At 48.2% G+C, this 12,431-nt stretch overlaps 1 long non-coding RNA gene across 1 annotated transcript; it reads left to right on the forward strand.

The window, feature by feature from the left end:
- Positions 1–1,451: 1,451 nt before the first annotated feature.
- LOC123381972 lies at positions 1,452–8,179 on the forward strand. Its single transcript, XR_006589660.1, has 3 exons — positions 1,452–1,962; positions 3,314–3,376; positions 7,537–8,179. It is a non-coding gene; the product is annotated as an uncharacterized LOC123381972 (long non-coding RNA).
- Positions 8,180–12,431: the final 4,252 nt, after the last annotated feature.

Here is a 12,431-nt window from a genome sequence, read left to right on the forward strand (position 1 = left end):
GCGTAGCCTGGCTCAGCACAGGACAGAGGGCTGGGGGCCATTCGGGTTCAGCAGAGGTTAAAGGACAAGGGAAGAAAGGGGGAGGGGGGAGAGATGTATGGTTAGGCTGAGCTCTGCCACCATCCTTTGAGTGAACTTGGACAGATCTCATCTGCTCTCTGTGCTTCAGTATCAGCGTCTGCTTCATGAAGGTGCCAGACCAGATCAGAGCTGCTTGACCTTCAAAGAACCTAAGTAAGCAAAGCTAGGAAGTTTCCCCCCTGATATGTGCATTTGGATTTTTTTTTTTTACTATGGTAAAATACATGTAACATAATATTCACCGTTTTAACAAATGGCAATTCAGTGGCATTTAGTACACTCACAATGCTGTCCAACCATCACCACTCTGGTTCTAGAACTTTTTAATCATCCCCAAAGAAACCTTGTATCCATTAAGCAGTCACTCCCCATTCCCCTCTCTCCCCAGCCCCAGGCAACCACTGATCTCCTTTCTGGCTTTATTGATTTGGATATTTTCTATATTTTCTATATTCTGGGTATTTTCTATAAATGGAATCACACACTATTCAGCCTCTTGTGTCTCTCTTCTTTCACTCGGCATAATGTTTTCAAGGCTCATCCATGTTGTAGCACGTATCAGCACTTCCGTCCTTTTTATGGCCAAATAATATTCCCCGGTATGGTTGTACCACCTTTTGTTTATCCATCATCTCTGCATCTGGTTTTGCACATGATTTTGCATTCAACTCCAGGAACTCCCTGGAGTGCACTCATGTGTCCCTGGGGTGAACCGGGCTGACGTCAGTGTGCCTTAGACACGGAGCTGGGTCATCTCAAAGTGGATTTCCAACTCTAATGTATGTGCTTAGGGGGTAGTGATTAATCACCAGTCGGGAAGAAAGAGTGAATATCAAGGGAGCCTTCCTGGAGGAGGTAGCATTTGAGGCAGGCTGCTGAAGGTAAGAATGCAACAGGCAGGTCCTCTTCAGGAGGACACAGCAGGAGCTGAAGCCCCAACAGGATAAAGCTCTAGAGGGGTGGGGGTGGGGGGAGAGGACAGAATGGCATCATTTAGCTACTGCAGCTGTGACAGTCTCCTCCCCCCTGAGCAACAGCCAGCCGGGAGCCCCGGGGAGGAGGCGGTGGCTGGGTTGACAGAGGGCACAACCTCAATTACTGCCTCATGTCTCTGTTTGTTTCCACCCAGCCAGGTGCCGGGCATGTCGTCAGCCGCTCTTTGCAGAGGCTAACTAGCCTCCCGAAATAGAAAATGTGTTTCCTCCACGGGCTGCACCGCCCTCTCCCAAGGCCTGAGGCTGGGGCAGCTGGTTCTCCAGCCCCTCACATCTTTTTTTTTGTTTGTTTAATGTTTATTTATTTTTGAGAGACAGAGACAGAACATGAGCGGGGGAGGGGCAGAGAGAGAGGGAGACGCAGAATCCGAAGCAGGCTCCAGGCTCCGAGCTGCAGGCACAGAACCCGACGCGGGGCTCGAACCCACCAACTGCAAGATCATGCCCTGCGTTGAATCGGGTGCTCAACTGGCTGAGCCACCCAGGGGCCCCGCCAGCCCCTCACATCTTGCTGGCCGGCCTCCCCTCCCTCTGGCTCTCTCCTCCCAGTTCAGGCCACTGCTTCCGCCTCCCTTCCGCACACACACCCGGCCCACTCTCCACATCTGGCTCCCTCTCCTCTAATCTGGCCTCCACCCTCTGAACTGACTACTCACACCACCACCCCCTCCTCCCTGGAACCTTGCTCAGCCAGCACTCAGCGGCAAGCTTCTGTTCTCCTGGACCCGAAAGTCAGGCCACAGCTGGACTCTGTTTCCAGGAGGGACTGACTTCAGCCTCAGGGATGGTGCAAAGACTCCAGGCGCCGCCCCCAGGCTCAACCTGCCCTTACTCCCCCCTGCAGAAGGACACCAGGGGAGACTTTAGGAGCCTACACAGAGTAGAGGTCAGGAGCAAGAGGAGGTTTGCAATAAAATGGGGCGGGGGTGGGCAGGGGTTACATCTTAACGTTGCCCTTCCTGAGCCATCTCTGTCCTCTTTGGAGTGGGGGCAGCACTGGCCTCAGAGTCGCTGTCACCCTCTGTCGTCTCACCCTGTTTTGCTATCCTCAGAATCCTTTCCACATCCTCCTCCTCCGTCTGTTACCGTCGGCCCCCTCTGAAGCGTGAGGGTCAGGGGCGCCGGCGCCCTGCCGTATCCCAGTTCCTGGAAGCGTGTCTGGTACACGTGAGCCATCAACAATGGGTAGATGTGGGGGGAGCCTGGAGAAGCAGCAGTAGGTTCATGGCAGCTGCCTTTCAATATCTTCGGGGCAGGGAGAGAGAGCCTGGCTCCCGGGGAGCAGTGCTCAAAGGCAAAACCCGCAAACCACAGGGACGCATTCCCAGGAGGTTTGCTGCAAGACGTCTAAGAACCAGAGCTCTCGCCTCTGGTTCAGGAATTGCTGGGACCATCTGCCTGGGGCTGCAAAGACAAGCCCCGAGGGTCCAAGGTGAAACCTCCCCCAAAAGGAGGTTCTCTGCCGCTTCCTTCCCTCTCTCGCTCCCTCCCTCCTTGTGCTGGTCAGAAGGCTGCTTGCTGAGGGAAGAATCAGGGCCCTGGGGAGCTGTCTTTTCTTCCTCTAGACTGTGGGGGTACCCCGCTCCTCCAGTGAGAACACTGTTCTAGCAGCTCTCGGCTTGGAACTGAGAGGGAAGTTGCTGGCGAAGGGCCCTGGGCCCGAGTCTCTTTCTTTTTCTTTTCTTTTTTTCCTTTTTAATGTTTATTTATTTATTTATTTATTTATTTAAAAAAATTTTTTTAACATTTATTTATTTTTGAGACAGAGAGAGAGCATGAACGGGGGAGGGTCAGAGAAAGAGGGAGACACAGAATCTGAAACAGGCTCCAGGCTCTGAGCTGCCAGCACAGAGCCCGACGCGGGGCTCGAACCCACGGACCGTGAGATCATGACCTGAGCCGAAGTCGGACGCCCAACCGACTGAGCCACCCAGGCTCCCAATGTTTATTTATTTTTGAGAGAGAGACAGACAGACAGACAGACTGAGTGCAAGCGGGGGGCGGGGGGGGGGCAGCGAGAGAGAGAGGGAGATACAGAATCTGAAGCAGCTCTAGGCTCTGAGCTGTCAGCAGAGTCTGATGCAGGGCTGGAACCCACAAACCTCGAGATCATAACCTGAGCTGGAAGACGGGACGCTTAACCAACTGAGCCACCCAGCGCCCCCACCCCCCAGCCCCAGTCTCTTTCTACCTGGGTGACTCTGGCCCTGTGTCTCCCTCCTCTCCTCCCCTTGCAGAATGGGCTCCATACCGCCTTCCTCCATCCACTTCCCAGGAGCAGTGCAAGGAGAAAAACAAAAGTAAGTACTCGATGTGTAAGTACTCTGAAAACTACAGATGAAAGGGATTACAGTTAAGGCCCAGAGCACTCCAGTCCACTAGATAATTTCTGTCTTTGTGCAGTAGGCAGAGTGATGGCTCCCCAAGGATTTCCACATCCTCAGCGCCAGAAGCTGTGAATTTGTTACCTTAACACAGCAAAAAGGACTTCTGCAGATAAGGCTTCTGAGAAGGGGATATTATCCGGAACTATCCCATGGGCCCAGTGTAATCCCAGGGCCCTTATAAGAGAGAGGCAGGGGGGTCAGGGTCAGAAAAGGAGATGGGATGGCAGAGACAGTGTTGGCGCGATGCGACAGCCTTTAGTCGCCAGAAAAGGCAAGGAGCACCTTCTTTCCTAGAGCCCCAGGAGGAACAGGGCTTGGCCGACACCTGGATTTTAGCCATTTCTGTCTTGTGACCTCCAGAATTGTAAGATAGTAAATGTGTGTTGTTTTAAGCCACTAAGTTCGTGGCAGTGTGTTACGGCAGCAGTAGGAAATTAATATAGACAGGGCCATACAGACACTGCTTCAAATTTGGTTCCCTAAAACGCTTTTCCAGTATTCCTCCTTGGTCAATGCTAAGTGCGGTCATTAACAAGTTAAGTCATGACTCCCATGTTCCCAGTAAGTAGATCACTGTTTCCTGGTCTTGAGTTCCATTTTAGCAGAGCGTCCAAATTCCCACACATCCGAGTTCAAATCCCAGCACAATAATTTTCTAGCTGGTGACCTTGAGCTAGGTCACTTAACCTCTCTGAGCCAGTCTGTTCTATGGCAAAAATAGGGAGTTGTAAGAATTAATAGGATTCCATTCAAAAACTCTTTCCTTTCTCAGATATTAAAGGGTCGTGTTCAAGGTTGCCAGATAAAATACAGAATGCCCAGTTAAATTAGAATTTCAGATAAAACAGGCTCAGTCAGTTAAGCGTCCGACTTCAGCTCAGGTCATGATCTCATGGTTCACAGGTTTAAGCCCTGCTCAGCCCCTGGAGCCTGCTTCGAATTCTGTGTCTCCCTCTCTCTCTGTCCCTCCCCACTCACACTCTGTCTCTCTCTCTCTCTCAAAAATAAACATTAAAAAAAATAAAAATAAAATAAAACAGGGGCGCCTGGGTGGCTCAGCTGGTTAAGCATCCGACTTCAGCTCACGTCATGATCTCACAGTTCATGAGTTTGAGCCCCGCATTGAGCTCTGTGCTGACAGCTCAGAGCCTGGAGCCTGCTTTGGATTCTGCGTCCCCCTCTCTCTGACCCTCCCTGAGTCATGCTCTGTCTCCCTCTCTCTCAAGAATAAATAAACATTAAAAAAATTTTTTAAGTTTTTTTTCAGATAAAACAAATAATTTTTTTTCAGTATGCCCCATGCAATATTTAGGACATATACTAAAAATGTATTCATTGTTTTATCTGAATTTCAAACGTAACTGGGTGTCTATATTTTTATTTACCAGAACTGGCAACTCTAGTCTTGTCCCAGGTCACATAGCTTGTAAGCAACAGAGTGAAGGGCCTGGCTTTGAGCAGATTGGCTGAGCCACACAGCAGCCCTGAACTCACAACTCAGGGGAGGCTTCAAAGACAAATGCAATTTGAGCTTTGGAAACCCATTTCATATCTTAAAAATATCTAAAATGATCATGGAAATCAAATTTTCTTTTCTTTTTCTTTTGTTTAATCTCCACACCCAGCGTGAGGCTCAAACTCATGACCCTGAGATCAAGAGTCTCATGCTCTATTAGGGGAGCCTGAGTGGCTCAGTCGGTGAAGCGTCTGACTTCAGCTCAGGTCATAATCTCCCTGTTTGTGGGTTTGATCCCCACATTGGGCTCTGTGATGACAGCTCAGAGCCTGGAGCCTGTTTCTGATTCTGGGTCTCCCTCGCTGTCTCTGCCCCTCCCCGACTCGAGCTCTGTCTCTGTCTCTCTCCCTCTCTCAAGAATAAATAAGCATTAAAAAAAAAATCTTAAAGAAAAAAAAAAAAAAAGAATCACATGCCCTATGGACTGAGCCCGTCAGGCACCCCATGAAAATCACATTTTAAACCACTACACAAATAAATGTTTGTCTCTGTTATATGTATACACGAACGTGTGTATAAAGTATATAAAATCAAAACTGAGTACAAAATTAAGTGGAAGAAGAAACTGTATGCCGAGAAATGCTTTAACATATATTAAGTATGTGAATTCGATCTCTAAAAGTCACGTGTGTTTTAGGAAGTTTTTTCTCTCAGCCCGATCTGGACCATTCCACAAGTCCCGTGGAGTTTAAGCTAAATGGCGACTAACCTCACTGAGGGCTCACCATGGCCTGGGGCACCTTCTAGGGAGCTTAGGCGTACTGACTTTCTTAAAAAACCAAGAGGAGGGGCGCCTGGGTGGCTCAGTCGGTTAAGCGTCCAACTTCGGCTCAGGTCACGATCTCGCGGTCCGTGAGTTCGAGCCCCGCGTCGGGCTCTGGGCTGATGGCTCAGAGCCTGGAGCCTGTTTCCGATTCTGTGTCTCCCTCTCTCTCTGCCCCTCCCCCGTTCATGCTCTGTCTCTCTCTGTCCCAAAAATAAATAAACGTTGAAAAAAAAGAAAAAAAAAAAACCAAGAGGAAATTCACATGACATCTCCTAGAACACAGAGTTCGCCACTTAGGGGCACCTTGCTGGCTCAGTAGGTGGAGCCTGTGACTCATGATCTTGGGCTGTGAGTTTGGGTCCTGTGTTGGGCATAGAGATTACGTAAAGAAAAACAAAATCTTAAAAAAAAAAATTCACTATTTAAAGTGTGTCAATTCAGTGGTTTTTGCTATATTCACAAAGTTGTGCAACCATCACCACTATCTGGTTCCAGATCACCCTGGAAAGAAACCTTGTGTCCATTAGCAGTCACTCTTTGATCCACACACCCCTCCGCCCCCCACCGGTTCCCTGGCAAACACTAATCTACCTTCTGTTTCTACAGATGTGCCTCTTCTGGACATTCCATGTGTATGAAATCATACGGTATGGGCCTTTCGTGTCTGGTTTCTTTCACTTAGCATGATGTTGTCAAGATTCATCCGTGTAGCTTGTATTGGTGCATCACTTCTTTTTATTGATGAATAATATTTCTTTTTTTTTTTTTTAATTTTGTTAATGTTTATTTTTGAGAGACAGAGAGAGAGAGAGACAGAGGAGTCTGTCCCACAGTGCCCGAGGTGGGACTCGAACTCACAAGCCGTGAGATCACGACCTGAGCCGAAGTCGGACACTTACCCGACTGAGCCACCCAGGCGCCCCCAACGAATAATATTTCGTTGTATGAATATACCACATTGTATTTCTCCATTCATCAGTTGATGGGCACTTGGGTTGTTTTCACTTTGTGGCTATTGTGATTAAGGCTGCTGTGAACATTTGTGTATGAGTTTTTATCTGACCGTCTGTTTTCAGCACCTTAGACGCATACCCAGTCATTCCACTCCTGGGTCATGTGGTAACTCTATATTTAACTTTTTGAGGCAAAAAACCTTTGTTTTCCACGCAACTACACTGTGTTACATTCCCACCAACACCAGCGGGGTGTGAGGGTTCCAATTTCTCCACAAACGTACCGACACGTCTTATTTTCCTTTCCAGAAATAATTATAACCGTCCTCGCGGGTGTGAGGTAACCTCTCACTGTGGTTTTGATGTGCATTTCCTTAATGGCTGTAATGATGTCAAGCAGGTTTTCATGTGTTATCTGTCTTCTTTGGAGAAATGTCTATTCACATCCTTTGCCCATTTTTTTTTTAAGTTTATTTTTGAGAGGGAGACGAGATGGGGTGAGTGGGGGAAGGGCAGAGAGAGAGAGAGAGGGAATCCCAAGCAGGCTCTGGGCTGTCAGCTCAGAGCCTAACCTGGGGCTTAATCTCACAAACAGCAAGATCATGACCTGAGCCAAAATATAAAACCAGATGCTAAACTGACTGAACCACCAGGCTCCACGACATCAGCACAGAACCAGACATGGGGCTGAAACTCACGAACGGTGAGATCATGACCTGAGCCAAAGTCAGACGCTCAACCAACTGAGCCACCCAGGTGCCCCTATGTATGCTAACTTCTTTAATGCTTACGATAATCAAATGAGGTGGAGAATCTTATTAGCATTCCTGTTTTACAGATGAAGAAACTGAGGCACAGAAAGGTGAAGTCGCTTGCCTGAGATTAAGCAGCAAACAGGTGACAGAGCTGGGATCCACACTGTTCACACACCAGGGCCCCAGAAGGGCCCCTGTTCACCCTGTGCTCAAGCTGGAGTGCCTGAGTAGGATCCTTAAATTGTCCCCGGACCAGAGTGCCTCGGTGGGTCAGTGGGTTGAGCGTCCCACTCTTGATTTCAGCTCAGGTCACAATCCCAGGGTCATGGGATTGAGCCTCGTGTTGGGCTCCATGCTGAGTGTGGATCCTGCTTGGGATTTTCTCTCTCTCTCTCTCTCTCTCTCTCTCCCCTCTCTCTCTCAAATAAAATATTAAAAAAAATTTTAAAAATTGTCCCTAGACCTTCAGATCTTGTTCAAGATTAGGATTGCCTGCTGGACAGTTCACAGAGCTCATTTGTATTGCCCATGAATTACCCTGAAGGGTCAGTGCTGGGAGGGGATTGGGAGGAGGGGGCATTTGTTTCCTCCATGATGTAAAGCTGAGACCCTGCCCATCCTGTCCCTCCATTGGTGTCACCAAGGCCCTCAGAAAGGCATATAGTCTCTCACTGGGGTCTTTTTATTATTCTTATTATTATTTTTAACATTTATTTATTGTTGAGAGAGAGAGAAGAGTCAAAACACGAGCAGGGGAGGGGCAGAGAGACAGGGGGACACAGAATCCCAAGCAGGCTCCAGGCTCTGAGCTGTCAGCACAGAGCTGGATGCGGGGCCCGAACCCATGGACCACAAGAATCATGACCTGAGCTGAAGTCGGATGCTTAACCAACTGAGCCACCCAGGCGCCCTTCACTGGAGTCTTAATCACAGTAAGAAAGGTCATCAAGGAGAGTGAGGTAAATCGGTCAGGTTCAAGGGCAGTGGAAGCCCAGGCTAAGTCAGGAACAGCAGGAACGGAGATAAGAAGGCCCAAGGTCTAGGGAATGAGAGGCAGTGGGCACCATGAGAGACCTAATCAGGAGCCGGGCACAAAGCAAAGGCTCGCTCTGGGAGTGTGCCTCGGGGGTCTGGAAGGCAGGTGGGGGCAGTCCCTGCCCGCATAGGTCAGCCACCTGAAGAGTGGGGCCATTCCTGTCTGACCTGCTAGGAAAGAGAGACAGCAAGGAACACTGGTATAAAAAGTCACCAGGCGAGGGGCCCTTCTTTCCACTGTGGGTGATGCCACCTGGGGGTATCACTCTGCCCTGTGGCCCACACCCTCCCAGCCACCTGGGAGGTGGCAAATTCTTCATTGGGATGGCAGGAAAAATCTTCCAAGGCTACCTACTGACAAGTTTGGGCATCACAAAGAAATGACAGGTGTCTTCGTCAGTCACCAGGAATTCCTGTTCAGGACCTGCCTTCTTTAGGGCTGGCATGCCCAGGTCACTGTACATGACAATGAAAACACTAATAGTAATAACTACTGCAGTTTTCAAATGTGCATTTTGTGCCGGGAATTGCACTAGGCTCTTCTCATCCAACCAACTATCCATCCATCCACCCACCCACCCACCCATCCATCCACCCATCCATCCACCCACCCACTCATCCATCCATCCACCCATCCATCCATCCATCCATCCACCCATCCATCCACCCACCCACCCACCCATCCATCCACCCATCCATCCACCCACCCACTCATCCATCCATCCACCCATCCATCCACCCACCCACCCACCCATCCATCCATCCACCCACCCACCCATCCATCCATTCACCCATCCATCCACCCACCCACCCATCCATCCATTCACCCATCCACCCACCCATCCATCCATCCATCCACCCACCCACCCATTCACCCATCCATCCGTCCATCCATCCATCCATCCATCCATCCATCCATCCTTGCCAACCTTATAATAACCTTGAGAAAGGCACAGTCCCTGCCTTCAGAGCTGAGGAAATGGAGACTCACAGAGTGAGCGGCTATATTAAGGTCACCCCCCTAGCTTACAGTTACTTTGGTCTTCTGTCCCATGCACTTGAACCCAAACTTAACTGATAATCACCTCAAACCTCTGGAAGTATAAAGGGGACTTTCACACTTTACCTTCTATGCTACGGCATTGCCGGTGCTGATTGTTATAACTTTTTACAATAAGAATATATTCATGTCTTCATTGTATACACGTCTGTTTCAGAGTCCCAGAGAACGCAAATCGAATGCCAGCCCCACCACTTCCTACCTATGTGACCTTGGGCACTCGGTTAACTCTCTGAGTCTGTTCCCTCACCTATAAAACTTATCTCATTGGGTTGTTGTGGAGCTTAAATGCACTAATGCAGATAAAATTCTTGGCATCATGCCTGGCTTACAGCCATGACTGTACGACATAATGCTACCACACAGGCACTGATGGTGGCAAAACCAGGGAGAAAAGCCCAGAACATATTGTTGAGTAAGAAAACAGCTTGCAAAACTGGCACACGAGTGTGATCCCTTGGGTGAAAAATTATTTTTATTTCTACATCTAGCTGTATATGTATGCATCAAGACATGTCTGGAGGGACGGTTGTCCAAATGTTAGTAGTGGTAACTTCAGGGTAGTAGAATTTTTGCTTTCTTCTATACGGTTGAAAAAAAAAAGCATTATGATTCCTTGAGCAGGAAAGTGAAAAAAGAAAAAAAAAAAAAAGAAAAAGAAAAACCCTTCAGAAAACAATATAACGATTCACACCAAGAATCATTAGAGCATTCCTACCCTTTGACCCAGCTATGTCACTCTTGGGAACTGACCCGAGGAAATAATTCAAACGAAAGAAGAAGCTATATCCATAAAAGCATGCACTGTGGCATTATTTATAGTCGAGGAAAACGAGTAACCACTTAAGTGGCTTGCATTAGGGTAATAATTATTAAATTATTCACCCATTGGAACACTGTGCAACAATTAAAATGAGAAAGATGATAACCGTGTAGCAACATGGAAAATGCTGATGACCGAATGAGGGGCAGAACGGCTAGATGCAGAATGAGATCTGTGAGTGCGGGCAAAAAAAAAAAAAATCCTGCATGCATTTGGATGAGGACTTCAAGGAACACAGGCAAGTAAAAACCACTGAATTTGTTGGGGCCATTGATTGTCGGAGAATTTTTTTTTCTTTTTCATTTTGAATTCTAACGTTTCTATAACGTTGTTTGTGTAATTTTTTTTATGCTTTTTTTTTTTTTTTAAGTGGGGAACCCGACACGGAGCTTAAACTCACGACTCTGAGATCAAGACCGGCGCCGAGATCAAGAGTTGGATGCTTAACGGCGCTCCTGTGAAACAATTTTTTCAATGGAGACTGGGGTGCCTGGGTGGCGCAGTCGGTTAAGCGTCCAACTCCTGACTTTGGTTCAGGTCATGATCTCAGGGTTGTGGGATCGAGCCCCGAATTGGGCTCTGCGGTGAGCGTGGAGCCTGCTTAACATTTTCTCTCTCTCTCTCTCTGCTTCTGTCCCTCCCACTGCTCCTGTGTGCACCTGTTCACGTTCTCTTTTTCTAAAAATAAAAATAAATATAAGTGGAGAGGGGCTAGATGGGTGATGGGTATTAAGGAGGGCACTTGTGATGAGCCCTGGGTGTCGTATGTAAGCGAGGAATCACTGAAGTCTATTCCTGAAACCAATATTGCACTATATGTTAACTAAATAACATTTTCAAAAATGGCTTTGAAATCCCCTTGGGGAACAGAAGGGGAAGCAGGGAGAGGTAGATAAGAGGGAGGGGCTCCGGAGAAGTGAAATGCAGAGTCGATCTAAAATACAGGGCAACATTTCCAGCGTGGCCTTTTACCTGGGTGGCTTCCGAGGTTGCACCCACTTTGTTCCCTGACTTGAGAGCGATCAGATGGACAGCAGAGTTGCCCAGGTTAAGAAGGCTGGTAATAAAGCTAGGGTTGATTGCTCTTCAGATTGGGGTCATTTGGAAAAGTCCGTCAGGCTTGCCATTGACGAGATTATAGAGAAGCGAGCGCGAGCTTGGGAGGGTGAACTGGGCAGGTTTCTTGGAGGGTGGTTTGGCATCGTGTAGCCAAAGAATGTGCGTGTCCTCAGAATCAGCAACCCCGCTTCTTAGGACTTATCCTCAACCTAAGGAAATGATTAAGTCGGTGCATAAAAATATTTACGTAGGATGTTCATCACACACAGTTTCATCGGAAAAGAATTGGTAAACCAAATTTTGGCATAACGGTGCAGTGGTACATTACGGAGCTACACTAGGGTAGAAATAACAACTTTTTTAGATGTTTATTTATTTTGTGAGAGAGAGAGAGCACAGGAGAGGGGCAGAGAGAAAGAGAGAGAGAGTCCCAAGCAGGCTCCATGCTGTCAGCGCACAGCCAGACACAGGGCAGGGCTTGAACCCATGAACTGTGAGATCATGACCTGAACCAAAATCAAGAGTCAAGTTAACTGACTGAGCCACCCAGGCGCCCCTAGATAACAAATCTGACATGGTAAGATGCTCACCACATATTAGGTAGAAGGCCGCACAGCAAGACATACATTATCCCATTTTTGTAAGATTAGGTATGCAGGGGCACCTGGGTGGCTCAGCCGCTTATGCGTCTGACTCTTGGTCTCCGATCTGGCCATGATCTCACAGTTCATGAGTTCGAGCCCTACATGGGGCTTTGCGCTGACTGCTTGGAGCCTGCTCGGGATTCTCTCTCCCCTGCTCACATTCTCTCAAAATATATAAATAAACTTAAAAAAAAAAATCTGTTCATTAAAAAAAAAGATTGTGGGGCCGCCGGGGTGGCTGAGTCGGTTAAATGTCTGACTTCGGCTTAGGTCATGATCTCATGGCTTGTGAGTTCAAGTCCCACATCGGGCTCTGTGCTGACAGCTCAGAGCCTGGAGGCTGCTTCGGATTCTGTG

Source organism: Felis catus, chromosome E1 (genome assembly GCF_018350175.1).
Source record: "Felis catus isolate Fca126 chromosome E1, F.catus_Fca126_mat1.0, whole genome shotgun sequence".
NCBI classification, from domain to species: domain Eukaryota; kingdom Metazoa; phylum Chordata; class Mammalia; order Carnivora; family Felidae; genus Felis; species Felis catus.